The sequence below is a fragment of the Lygodium microphyllum genome, chromosome 16 (assembly GCF_053477565.2).
Source record: "Lygodium microphyllum isolate KBCC chromosome 16, Lygodium_microphyllum_v1.1.10, whole genome shotgun sequence".
NCBI classification, from domain to species: domain Eukaryota; kingdom Viridiplantae; phylum Streptophyta; class Polypodiopsida; order Schizaeales; family Lygodiaceae; genus Lygodium; species Lygodium microphyllum.
In genome coordinates this window covers 122282924-122297042 of record NC_141150.1, presented here as the reverse complement: position 1 = coordinate 122297042, position 14119 = coordinate 122282924, and the positions used below count along the sequence as shown (strand labels likewise).

The window sequence follows — 14119 nt, the reverse complement described above, 5'->3', positions numbered from 1 at the left end:
GTGCTTCAAGCTTGTGTGGCACAAGCTAAGGGGATGAGGGGCAGCTCACCTCTTCTATTCTTGCAAGCATTATGAGCTCAACGGTTCGTGGAATCCAATGAAGGTACAAGGGAGTTTGCTGAGACTCTGCGGAGGCGAAGCAAAGGTGGAAGTATCAAGGAGCTTGGAATCAACCAGCCAGCGGTGGTGGTCAAATTGCCGGCATGAGGCTTAGGAAAAGCACTCCCCGAGCAAGGCCAGGAGCTGACTTGTGACCAACATGCAAGAGCTGAAAGCGGAACTGTAGCGCCTTGGAGGGAGGGCGTGTGGTCAATACTCCCCTCGGTGCCTCGCGGGAAGTCAGGTGTGAGGAACGCTCTTATCAAAGGCAAAGATCAGAAAAGTGTACAAGAATGCATGTATCTATGACAAAGCAAAACGGAGCCACCTATGGAGGAAGCACCTGTTATGGGACGGGTGGCTTATCATGAGGAAGCTCGCAACTTGGAATGGGACTTGTTGTGGGGGTGGTGTCATGAAAGAGACAGGAAGCCAGCCGCCAACTAGGATCAGCACGGTTCAAACAAAGGATGAGAGCCGGAGACTACCCCCTTCATTCCTCAGAAAGGAGGACCTCAAGAAGAAAGAACCATGGACCTGGACCCAAGCAGTGGGATCCACCTTAAACAGGGCAAGGTCATGGGATTGGATATACGTTAAACTCCTCTACCCACCACTATGCCAAAAGTGAGTGGGACAATAACGTGGGATTGGAAACACGTAAAACTCCTCTACCTGCCATTAAAGATGAAGATGAAGATGAGTGGGCATCATGCAACACCGAAGGAAGGAATGGGTGAGGCCAAGAGAGCCAATAGTCCCTTGATGTCTGGGTGAGCCCAAAGGTGGTAACAGTCCCTACAGGTTTTAGGGTGAGCTCAATATGAGCAACGTTCCCTCAAGGTTCTGGGTGAGGCCAAGAGAGCCAACAATCCCCACAGGTTCAAGTGAGCTCAAGAAGGAGCAACAGTCCCTCAGGTGACGGGTGAGCCCAAGAGCGGCAACAACCCCAGGGTGAGCCAATATGGCAACAATCCCTTTATCATGGATTAAGACGACCGGGTCTAAGAGGGCCCCGTTGGTTAATTCGGCATAGCGATGCCTAAAGCTACCTCTTAGCCAGAAGGTCTCAGGGGATATTGAGATGTTTCACCCACACTCCTTGGCTGAAGCAATCTCTTTAGCACTAAATAGTGCAAAGAAACTTAGGGGTAATCGCATGAAGAAAGAGCATCAAAATTTTAATCAAGGCAAGAGGCCTGCTTCGTCTTTTATAAGTGACAGGTATAATAAATTCAAGCATCCCTTCTTTAAAAGAGAGGAAGCACAACCACACTCTTGGGAGGACAAGAAAGCAAAGGTCGTCAACAACAGTCAAGGCAACCACAACGGTTTTAACGGTCAAGGCGCTCATCCTAACTTCAAGAAGACCAACGGCACTTCCAACCAAAGGGCCGAGGACCGCTTGAAGAGGGTAAAGTGCTCCAATTATTATCGCCTAGGACATTATGCAGACAAATGCCCAATGAAGAAAGAAGAAAAAGATCACCCTCCTGCTCAAGTCAACATGGTCGAAGATGAGCCTATCCTAGAAGAAGAAGCGGATTTGGAAGACAACGACGACTACGATGATGATTACGATCCAAACTATGAGGGTAATGACGATCAACCAAATGAAGGTAACCCTAAACCCTCATCCATTTCACCTTACACTCTTTTAAAAATCAAAGGTATCGTGCAAGGAAAAGAAGTGAGTATTTTTTTTTATGATGGAAGTAGCCATGATTTTATTTCGAATTGCATTGCTAAATCTCTTAATCTACCTCTTACATCATTTGGATACAAAGTTAAGACTGCTTTTAATAACCAAAAGTACAATTGCACTCAACAAGTGGAAAACTTAAAGATTTCAATTGAGAACTCTCAAGAGCGTACTTTTCTTGTTGCTCCATTGCATGGGATAGATATCATCTTAGGAATGCCATTTCGTCATGAATTAAATCCTAAGATTGATTATAGCAATCGTTCTCTTACTTTCATGTATGAAGGTCATCAAATTTGTTTACATACTGCATTTGAAAGTGAAGATCAACCATTACTATCTCACACTCAAGCTAAAAGGGCCATTCGCAAACGAGATAAAGCATTTCTTGTGTACATTAATGAAATATCTGCAGCACAAGAATCACATTGTAATGATGCACAAAAAGAGTTTCTTGCTCAATTTCAAGAGTGTTTTATGCATGATTTACCGTTGTTTTACCTATGTCTCGACCTGAGGACCATAGCATAGAGACCATTCATGGTAGCGCACCCCCTTGTCGAGCTCCCTATCGCGTAAACCCTCTTGAACAACAAGAAATAAAGTCTCAAGTTCAAGAGCTACTCAACTAAGGGCTCATAAGACCAAGTAGTTCACCATATGGGGCACCCGTTCTCCTTGTCAAAAAGAAGAATGGTACATACCGCATGTGTATAGACTACCGCGCATTGAATAAGATCACTATCAAGAATAGGTTTCCTATTCCACGTATAGATGATCTATTGGACAAGCTTAAGGGGCCCACCACTTTTAGCAAGATGGATCTAAAATTGGGATATCACCAAGTGAGGATGACTAGTGAGGATATTTATAAGACTGCGTTTCGTACACAAACCGGTCATTATGAATTCCTTGTGATGCCGTTTGGCTTGACAAATAAACCGGCCACCTTCACAAGGATGATGAATAGGATCTTCATAGATCACCAAGACTTTGTTATAGTGTTCTTTGATGATATACTAGTCTTTAGTAAATCCGAAGAGGAACACAAGAAACATCTTGCTAAAGTGTTCCAATTACTCAAGGAAAATCAACTTTATCTTAACCCAGAGAAAAGTATGCTTTTCCAACAAGAAATTGAATACCTAGGTCACATAGTATCTAAGGAAGGGATAAAGGTTGACCCAAAGAAGATACAAGCTATCAATTCATGGCCAAGACCCAAAAACTTGCATGAACTTCGTTCTTTTCTTGGTTTATGTAGTTTCTACAGGAAAATTGTGCGCAATTTTTCATATAAAGCTCACTATCTCACCTTGTTGCTAAAGAAGAATACACCTTACACATGGACTAAAGTGCGGGATCAGTCTTTTCAAGCACTTAAATATGCTTTAACACACATGCACCAGTACTCCAATTACCTGATTTTAATCGTCCCTTCTTTGTGGTTGTTACTGATGCTAGTGGAAAAGGTTTGGGTGTTGTTTTAATGCAGGATAACCATCCACTTGCTTATGAAAACACGAAATTTAGACCAGCACAGGTTAAGTATAGCACTTATGATAAGGAATTGTCTAATGTAGTCCATGCACTTAAAATTTGGAAGCATTATTTGATGGGTACTGACTTTGTTATAAAAACTGTTCATCAAAGTTTAAAACATTTATTCTCACAGCCATTGATTTCAGATAGGCATATTAAGTGGGCCTCATTTATTCAATGTTTTCAACCAATTCTTCAATACCATCTTGGTCAGATGCTTTGAGTAGAAAGCCAACTCTTAATCACCTACTATCGGTCATTCATGGTATTTCATTTGAATCCATGCGTGACACTTATGCACTTTATGATGATTTTAAGCATATTTGGACTCAAATGAATCAACCCAATGCACAATCATTTGTTGATTACTCTATTCAAGACAAATTTCTCTATTTTCAAAAGAAATTGTGCATCTCTAAACCATTTCGAAACCCTCTCATAGAGAAATTGCATAATCCACCTTATGCAGGCCATAGAGGTGTAGCAGCCACATTTCAAAATCTATCTCGTGACTTCTTTTGGCCTCTTATGAAACAAGATGTCAAATCCTTTGTTGCTGAATGTTTGATTTGTCAAAAGGTTAAGTCTACCATAAGCAAGAAGTTAGGGTTCCTCCATCCACTCCCTATTCCCGAGAGACCTTGGGAACATATTTTTGTTACGTTGTTTCCTCTAACTATGCATAAGCATGACATGATTTGGACCATCATAGATCATTTTAGCAAACATGCTTATTTCATTCCTTGTAATAAGAAATTGTCTGCACCTCAAGATGCTAACTTATTTTTGAAGCATGTGTTCACTCACCATGGGTTACCTAAGGTAATAGTATCTGATAGAGATTCCACGTTTTGTAGTGCATTTTGGCAAACTTTATTCTCTAATCTAGGTACTATCTTAGACTATTCTGCTACATTCCATCCACAATCCAATGGTCAGAGTGAGATCACTAATCGCACAATCATTGATTTTCTCAAAGCTTATGTTCATACACAACCAAAAAGGTGGGATGACTACATACACATTTTGCAATTTGCATACAATAACACCACTCATTCTGCTACTAGAAAAGCACCTTTTGAAATAATATATGGTCACACACTCCCTACACCTGTTACACGATTATCAAATACTATTCCTGCTGTTGCTGACAATTTAACTGTTGATTTTGATAAAATTTATGCTGATGTTCGTGCTGCCATTTCCCATTCACAAGAATTGTTTACTCGTCAAGCTAATAAGCACAGGAAGCCTTATCTTTTTAAGACAGGAGATTATGTGATGTTTCACATTCAAAAGCGTCGTATCAAAAGTGTTGACACTAACCCCTTTGTGAAGCTAGCACCATGATTTTATGGACCTTTCAAAGTCATTCAAAAAATTAATGATGTTCCATATCGTCTTGAATTGCCTAATCATTGGAAGATGCATAATTCTTTTCATATTAGTCTCTTGAAACCTTTTAAGGGTACTGTTCCATCTCATCCTGTATATGATGAAGCTCCTCAATTGGTGGATCAAGAGGAACAACTACTCCCTAATGCTATAGTAGACCATGAGACTACCACCACACGTGTTGGTTCTGTGTATAACCATTATCTTGTGACTTTTAAGAACGATCCTAGAGAAGATGATAAATGGTTTCCCTAAACATTTTTCCGTGCTTATCCCGAACTTCTGGACTCTTATAATCACACACTAGATAGTTGTGAGTGAAGCAACTGAGGACAATTGATATCCTAGGTAGGAGGGATGTTACGGGGTGTCCGTACCCTCCTAGTGTCTAACATCCATGGTTAATGGGAGCTATACTCTTATGGATAGCTAGATTGAATTGATCGATTTACTGTCTGTTCTTGGTGTATTAAATACTAATTGTGTGTGATGGACAACTGTAGGTTGGAGAGAGTGATAATGAAGTGAAGGGCAGGCGGGAACACATTTTGGACGGCTTACTAGCAGCCGAGATTACCCAGATTTTTATTATGACTATGGTTAATAGTCACTTGTAAATAAATACCCTAAGAGGGTGCACTTGTAAATAGCCTTGAGATAAACAAATAAGACATACAATAAAAATAGGAGCTTACTTTTGGGATAAAAGCTCCTTCTTGTAAATAAAGAAGTCCCTTGTTGTGCACCCTAGTTTTGGCACAAAGGGCACCCTTTAATATATAAATACTCAAGATGGAAAGGGTGCCGCCATTTGGAGGGGGAGATTGAACCCATTCTTGTGTTGATGCTTTTATTTTATCTTTACCCTATGTTACACTCTATGCATGGAGATTTCAATTGTTATGCTTGATCTTTGTGCAATCTTGTGTAAGTTTGTGCGTACTTGAGGGATCTTGTCCCTTTCAAAGTTAGTGAACTTAGAGTTTCCTAGAGAACTATGTAAATTTAATAGTATGAATTTTCTTACTCAGATATTACCTCCTTGGAGTTTTTCGCTCTCGGAAGGTTGACATACCTGAATTTGAGTAAGAAATGAAAGTTTCTCTTCCAAACTATTGTGGATAAGGAGAAAGAATGTAAGTGGAATTAGCACGAAAGGAAAAAATGTCAAAACTTTCCACTCCTGGAGCACCCAATGGAGAAGAGAGAATGTAAGAAATTTAGCAAGTCCTCAAAAGAGGGGTAAAACACATTTTTAGCACATTCTTAGCCAATCAAACAAAGAACTACAAGAAGAGAGGCACCTCTTGTTGCTAAAATGAGCCCTACATAGTCACCTGGCCCTCTAGAGGCTAAAATAAGCCCTACATAGTCACCTGGCCCCCTAGAGGCTATATAAAGACCCCCTACCTACATCATTTCCTAACCCATACGGAGGAGAAATCTTGTTTGGCAACCTCTATTTAATCATTTTTGCTAGTAGGAAAACGTAATTTATCATTTTTCGCTAGTAGAAAATGTAAATTTTCTCTTTTATTTATTCAAACTAGAGATTATTTACTCTAGAAACATAAATACTCACTCCTCTTTACATGGATTATATATATATAAATTTATTTTTTGAAAAAAGGCTTAGTTACATTTTTAATTGAGAAGGTAGTGTCGTTATAATGATGAAATTTCAGGAAATCTAATTAAAGAGTTACTTTAGAAAATTGAGTAGGGGACTAGGAGAAGATAAATAGATGTGTAATTATGGAATTTAAAATTATAAAATTAGTGAAAAAATAACATAGAGTTTATGGGGAAATTAACTAAACACTTAATTAAGCTAAGAGGATTTGTTAATCACTTCCTCTCACTTAGTATAACCTAGGATAATTTTCCCCTTAATTTGTGAATTAAGAGTATAGAGAATTTTCTAATTTAATGAGTTTTTAGGAATAAATTTATTAGGGAAATTATTTAGAAGAGTTGGAAAATTATGAAATTTGGAACTGAGGCCTCTTAGCACCTATAATATTGATTTGCTCCTTGGTGCTCAATATTGAAATAGACATAAGCTAGCTTGATCTCTATGTCCTTCTTCTCTTGTAATGAATTGATTCACTTGAGCCTTAGATTTGTCACCTTGATTTGCTTTAGGATTATATCTCACTATTTGAGATCCAACATTAGATTTTCATTACCCTTGAATGCTCCTTGCGGTCCTCTAAATCCACCTATTTTTTTATGTCCTATTGCTAGAAGTTCCTTTGGGAAAGATTCATAAAATTCTAGAAGCTAGAGGATTAGTTCGATCTGAGAAGCCTTTATTGGGGTTAGGTTCTTGGTTAAAGTTCTTGTTAGGGTCCCAAGAGTTGTGAAAATTTGAAGGATTTATGTTTGAGGGTTGATGTAGATTAGGGTTTGGAGGACAATCTCTAGCACAATGTCTTGGATCAAGACAATTAAGGCACAAATTCTCTCTGAAGGCCTTCTCTTTAAGGAAAATAGGTAGCTAACTTATCTCCCATTGAGGATTAGATTTGAAGCAGGAATGATTCCACTTAACATCCCAATTTGGTAGAGGTTCCTCCTTGCACTTCTTCGTTAAATTCACTTCTTACTCCATTGGCTTCCCACCATCCAATACATCTATGAAAGTAGCCAATCAAAGATATTGCAAATGAGAATTCAATGGAGGGTTCAAAGCTATAATGAATCTAGCCACCTTGACTTCTTAAGTCATTCTTGGAGGTGCATATTGCAATAAGATGAGGAAGTGATGATAATATCCCTCCAAATCATTAGGGGAACTTTGAGGTTATTTTTTTGCCTTTTAGCATGTAGAGAGAGAGTGCTCTTAGCCAATGAGAGGAGAGCTTACGCTATGGAATCTTTCTTTTTGAAAATAAGAAGTGCATTTCTTTTGCTAATTTTATTTAGGGGCAAATTCGTGAAAGGGTCTTTTTCATGTCAGAAGCTCACCTTTTTTCTCCTCTAGCTCTTCCTTTTTCACCCCCAAACCATCATGACAAATGTCGAGCTCAGCCTTCTCTCTTCACGAGGCCACCTACTTTATTTAGAGCCAAAAGCCCCCCCCCCCTTTCTCGCCATTTTGAATTTTGTTGTTCACCCTTCTCCTTCTCTTGCTCATTCTTCTTCTTCATTTTTTGGCTATAGAAAACTATGCCAAATCTAAACGTCCTAGTACCTCCATTGAATATATATCCACATATAATACATTTGATATGCAGGAGGGTAGATGGATTCCTATTACCATAGCTAAGGGTAGTTGGATAACTATGCAACAAAACAGGAGAAAGAAACAAGTAACCACCAATCCATTCATTTCGTGTTGGAAAGGAAGAGTGAAGGATTTTAGACACGGCTCAAACATGAAGACAATCAAAGAGGTGTTGGTACAACATGTTTTTATGCATACTATCTTCAACCAAATACCTAGGATCTTCCTTTACACAGGCCTAACTATAAGTTCTCTTTGCATGTTAAAACTGAAGTTAGATTTATGATTTTATAGATTTATAGCATTTATCTTTTGATTTTGTAGATTTATATCCCTCCAACTTAGAGGAATGGCAGCCAGTGGAGTGTATTGTTGATATTATTGATGTTTTTCATGCCTCTGTTGGAGAGGAACTCTATAAAGGAAGAACAAGAGGGTCCCTTGTAGAGAATGGTGTGTTCTTTTATGACCATTTCTATGTCTCTCCTAACTCACAAGGATCATGGGGTTCTCTGACCAAGCTTCCACTTCCTGATTTTGGGTGTGAGGAGTGGCCTTTACCAAATTCTAGCACAAGTGAGTGCTATAGATGTAAGCTATTCAATGAACTTCAGAGATGTATGAAACCTAATATTGCCAGTAAACAGAGCAAAATTGTCCTCTTCATGCCTATCCTTGTGTTTGTAGACTTCTTCTCTAATATGCAAGCTAGAAGGTGTAAAACTTTGTTCTCAATGAGAATCTTACAAGCATAAAATGTTCTTCAGTTTGTTGATGAAGGATGGGACACAAAAGTAGTTAGTGGAATCACATGTAAGGTGCATCAAGAGTCAATTTCTTGCAAGTATATGGTTGCTACACAAAACTTCATTTTGACATTTTATTATAGTAGATGGCACCATGTGGGTGGTGTCCTAATCCCTCTAGACCAAGACATGGAAGATTTTGGCGTGAATCCAGTCATTGATCTTGATTTGTGGCTCAACAATGAAGTTATCACTATTTTAAAGATAAGGGCCATGTGTACATTGCAACAAGTGAGACAGAATCTTCTAAATGAAGAAATTGAATTGCCAAAGTCATTTGCTTTCAAAGTGGATGACAAAAAGGCAAGTTTTTTTGACACTAACATTAATGTTCTTAACATTTCATACTAGCATGCATATCTTCTTACTTTACACTCTTTGTAGGTCTCTAAAAGGAGTGAAAGGAATATAAGATGCAAAGACATCCAAAATGCTGCTGTTTAAGTAATTAGGTAAAAGAAACATGAAAACATAATCAGATTGATTTCTTCAAAGACTTACATATCAAATTACTTTGAATTATATTTACAAGTGCAAACTTTTGTTTGCCTATTCTGTAGGAGATTACATATCTTGGATTAAGAAGGTTGCTGGAGATTACTATCAAGGATTTACAAAATGCTGGAGATATAAAAAAAACTTCCACCTAAATGTAACCCAAAAGGGAAAATGGATGTACAAAGTATTTTTTTAATGAGAAGAGTCAATCTATTTCTTGTGTCTTGGACTCATCCTGGTAGAGGCAGGTATTGGCTTTGAAGGGGTGCTTGGTGGTGTTCTCTCTTCTGCCTTTCTTGCTTTCTTCTTTTGCTTCACCTTCTTATCCTTCTTCTCCTCCTCTTTCTTCTCCTCCTATTGTTGTTTCTCCTCCTCCTCCTCTTCTTTGTCCTCCTCCTTCTCTTCCCTCTCCTCTTCTTTGTCCTCCCCCTTCTCTTCTTTCTTCTCCGCTTCTTTCTCTTCCTTCTTCTCTTATTTCTCCTCCTTCTTCTCTTCTTTGTCCTCCTCCTTCTCTTCTTTCTCCTTCTTCTTCTCTTCTTTCTCTTTCACCTCTTCTTTCTCCTCCTCCTCTTCTTTCTCCTTCTCCTTCTCCTCTTCTTTCTCTTTCTGCTTCTTCTTTCTCCTTCTGCTCCTCCTCGTTCTCCTCCTTCTGCTCCTCCACTTTCTCCTCTCTAGCCTTTCTGGATTTCCTTGGAGTCCTTGGCTTCTTAGGAGTAGGGACCTTCTCCTTCTCATCCTGCTCCTTGGAGGTCCCTGTCGTCCCTTCTCTTTTGCTCTTTCTCTTCTTAGATGGTTTTTTCTCTTCTTTTGGCTCCTGTAGAGGAAAATTATTCACAACCATCGTTACAATGATTCTGGCTCTTACGAGCCAGACTTGTGTATCATTGTAACAATCCAAGGAAAACTGGCCAAAACAAGAAAAGGGGGTTAGAAAGTAAGAGGGTTGTAAAAATAAGTGTAGAATTTTTTTGCATTATAAAAGAGGTGGATTGAAATACTCACTTTTATATTATTCTGTTCATTGTCATAAATGAACTTAATCATCCTCTCAACATTTATAACAACCCTCCCTCCATCCACATGAGTGGGAGTCAGATTGGATTGGACACTGCATGAATAAGGAGAAATTAGACTACTCTTAAGAAAGGCAGAAAACCATGATTGTATAACATAACTAAGAGATCAAGGTACCTTGATTTGGTGATGCTCAACTGTACATAAGATTGGAGGCATTGGTGGACAACTCTCCAGAACTTGCATGAATCTCATTGCACATCTATACAAAACACGTTTATATTCTTCTGTTCATTGTCATAAATGAACTTAATCATCCTCTGAGCATTTATAACAACCCTCCATCCACATGAGTGGGAGTCAGATTGGATTGGACACTACATGAATAAGGAGAAATTAGACTACTCTTAAGAAAGGCAAAAATCCATGATTGTATAACATAACTAAGAGATCAAGGTACCTTGATTTGGTGATACTCAACTGTAGATAAGATTGGAGGCATTGGTGGACAACTCTTCAAAAGCTACATGTATCTCATTGCACATCTATACAAAACAAAACAATCAATGTATTAGAAATTAGTGGTTGACCTAATATAGTATTTGAGGTAACCATAGTGAAGGTTTTATGAAATTGCTTACAGTTTTGCTATACCATGTGATCCTCTCATAGAATTAAGATAAAAACATTTCTTGTCAACTATGTCTATGATAATAAGACTCCAATGGCTTCCATAAATCATTATTAGTTGTAAATGTTAGACTCCAATGGCTTTTGGAAAATCTACATCAGTCTTGTAATTACAGAAGCTCTGGTTAAAAGGACTTACCCTTCATTATAGGGCAGTAAGACCACTTCAAGGGTCTCCATATCAATTTTGGCCACCCAGTGCTTAAATGAAGCAACCTCGGTTTCCATCCTCCTGAGATACACTAATATGGAGGGATCAATAACCTCCACCTTTTGTTGCACTCCCAGCTGGAAACTATGCATCATTACCCTTCAAGAACATAGACATTCAAATAAGATGGGATTTTGATATTGTGAAATAAAAGAATAAAAAATATTTAGCATAAGACTTCTCCTACCTCAATGATGCTAGCACAATGGTGTCATTTATCTCCCTCTTGATGTCCCTAAGTAGTGTCAGGCACTCATGGTCCAAGACAATGTAGTCCTCTCTCTTCACAATATCATCTGGAGGGAAGGCAACTACAAGGAATCCATCTGCATCAACTTTGGTGAAAAGTACCTTCATTTCCTGCTCTAGGTACGCTAGTTGCTCTTCCACTCTCCTCCATTGCCTTTCTCTCTTCTTCCATCCCCCTCCTTGCATCCTGCTTAGGTTTGCCTCTTATGTCCCCCTTCCTCATCTTTGTACTTGACCTCCTCCTCATTGGATTTTTTATCCTCTGGCTTTGGTTTCCTCCATGGAGGTATATTCAATATGTTGAAGGTCTTTTCATCCCTGAATGGTACGGGCTCAAGAAATTTACTAAATCTATACATCAGTCTTCTAAGGACAACCATGTCCTTATGCATGAGAGTGACTCTGTGAGCATGGGCAACACAAATGTAAAGAGTCCTGGAAAAACTCAATGATGAAATCTTCAGCTGCCTCTTGGAGACAATCAAGGGCTGATCTCTGCCATCTCATGGAAATACTCCTCTGGTCACAGATCTGCCTACATAGCCTTTGGAAAGGTAGCCTTGGTATTGCAAGGTTCAATGCTTTCACTGCCCTCCTTATCTCTCTAAGTTAGGTGACATACTGTTTGAACTTTCGCTTTGTCATGGGTGGCTTCTTCTTTTCCTGGCTCTAACCCTTGTATATCTTGGCTGGTATGCCTCTAGGGTCAACCTTTTCCTTCCTTGCAGTTTGCTTGGTTCTAGCCATCGCAAAGAAGTGTTGAAGAGCTATGCGAAATCAGTTCACAAGGAGATAGAGGTGCCCTTTCTAATTTGCGCACCTTATCAATGTGAAATAATATATCTAAAAGAAAAGGAGGTAAAGAATAGCAATGTAAGTGGCAAAGCTTAGCCTTGCGGAAGAAAAATTTCCATTGATGAGCAGTGCTAAATCTATGTAAAGCAAATGGCGAGCCTTCTTCTAAATTCACGTAGCTCATGAATGGACAAAAATATGTTATTTAGTGGGTGTGGGCTGGGGAATAGGTTGAATATGGGCCTTGCTAAGCAATGAGGGTGAAAAACAGACAATTGATGAGTTGTGCGAATTCAATAGTGAACAAGGGTGGAGTGTCCTTCTTAATTCGCGTAGCTCATCAATGAGAAATAGTATGGTTTTTAGAGGGTGTGAGTTGGACTTTCTTGGCAATAAGTGTGAATCGGGATATGTTGATGAGCTGCGTGAATTCAATGGAGAAGGTGGGGGGAGTGTCCTTCTAAAATCGCGTAGCTCATCAATAGTTGTGTGTGCAATGTATGTATATAGGCAAGAAAATGGAATTCGAAATAGGAAGGTATGGGTTGGAATGGAGAGAATATAAAGTAATACTGCCCTTCTCCTCACCTTTTTATAGGTGAGAAATGTGATCGTTGCCTCACGCATGTGGCGCCTTGGGAAATGTGCTACACACGTGTGAGGCAACGGTCACATTTCTCACCTATAAAAAGGAAAAGGATTTTATGATGACACTTTACATTCTGCATCGACATTCATATCTTGCCCATTTTCATCCACAATAACACTCCACACACACACACATACACCTCCTGGCCTTTCAGGCATATGAATCTCTATTGACGAGCTGCGGGAATTCTTCAAATAGCTTTTTTGAGCTTCCCTTCTATTTTTGCACGGCCCATCAATAGTTAACTACCAAGATTTCATGCCCATTAGCTTTCAGTATTCCAATTATACCCAAGATTTCATGCCCATTAGCCTTCAGTGTTCCAATTACAACCCTTAAAGCATAATTTTTTACCATTGTTGAGCTGCATGAATTCTTCATATAGCTTTTTTGAGCTTCCCTTCTATTTTCGCGCAACTCATCAATAGTTAACTACTAAGACCTTTTCCAAGATTTCATGCCCATAATCCTTACGTATTCCAATTACACCTCTTATAGCATATTTTTTTTACCATTGTTGAGCTATTCGAATTCCTCATATACCTCTTTTTACCTTCCCTTCCATTTTCGTGCAACTCAATACTATCTACCTTTCCTCAAGATTTACAAGGATGAGTAAGAGGAAGCTCTCATTTGCAGATCTAGAGGTTGATGATGTTGAAGATGCTCCAGACGTCAAAGTTTTTGAATTTCTTATGAGTACTGGAAATGTATCTAAATTGTCAAGTATAAGCCAGATGTTCAACACACCAATGGACCTCAATTCTTTCCTTCAATCCCTTTCAAATAGGTTCATGGATTTGTTAGAGGTATTTCTCCTCTTCACAAGGGATCATAGGGTTGACAATTATGTCCACTTCTCAGATGTTGTTGAGGCAAGCTATATCTCTAAGTCATCTTCCTGTCCCCACAAGCAGAATCTCCTTGAAAATGATTTCAAGAGGATATTGGAGAAATGTGAGTGGCATGTCAATGGTAATTACCAGATTTTAGAAAAGGATATGGCACTTCTTGTATTCTTTCAATGGATATCAGAGAGTCTTCCCAAATCGGAAGCAAAGGGAGAGGTAGAGACAGTTGATGTTGAGGCACAGGAGGTTGATGATGCAGCTGAGGAGTTTCAAAAGGAACAGGAAGAGAGGAGAACTTGGAGGGTTTTTGATCTTGCAAAACTCAAGACCCATAATTTAACCAAGGTTGAGCAGAATATCAATGATGATGATGTTGACTTGGAAAACCC

The 14119-nt window shown here is 39.0% G+C and overlaps 2 pseudogenes; one reads left to right on the top strand and one right to left on the bottom strand.

Moving 5' to 3' along the window:
* Nucleotides 1–1606: 1606 nt before the first annotated feature.
* Nucleotides 1607–9217, top strand: LOC148023337 (uncharacterized; annotated as a pseudogene).
* Nucleotides 9218–10536: 1319 nt separating this feature from the next.
* LOC148023336 (uncharacterized) lies at nucleotides 10537–13236 on the bottom strand (annotated as a pseudogene).
* Nucleotides 13237–14119: the final 883 nt, after the last annotated feature.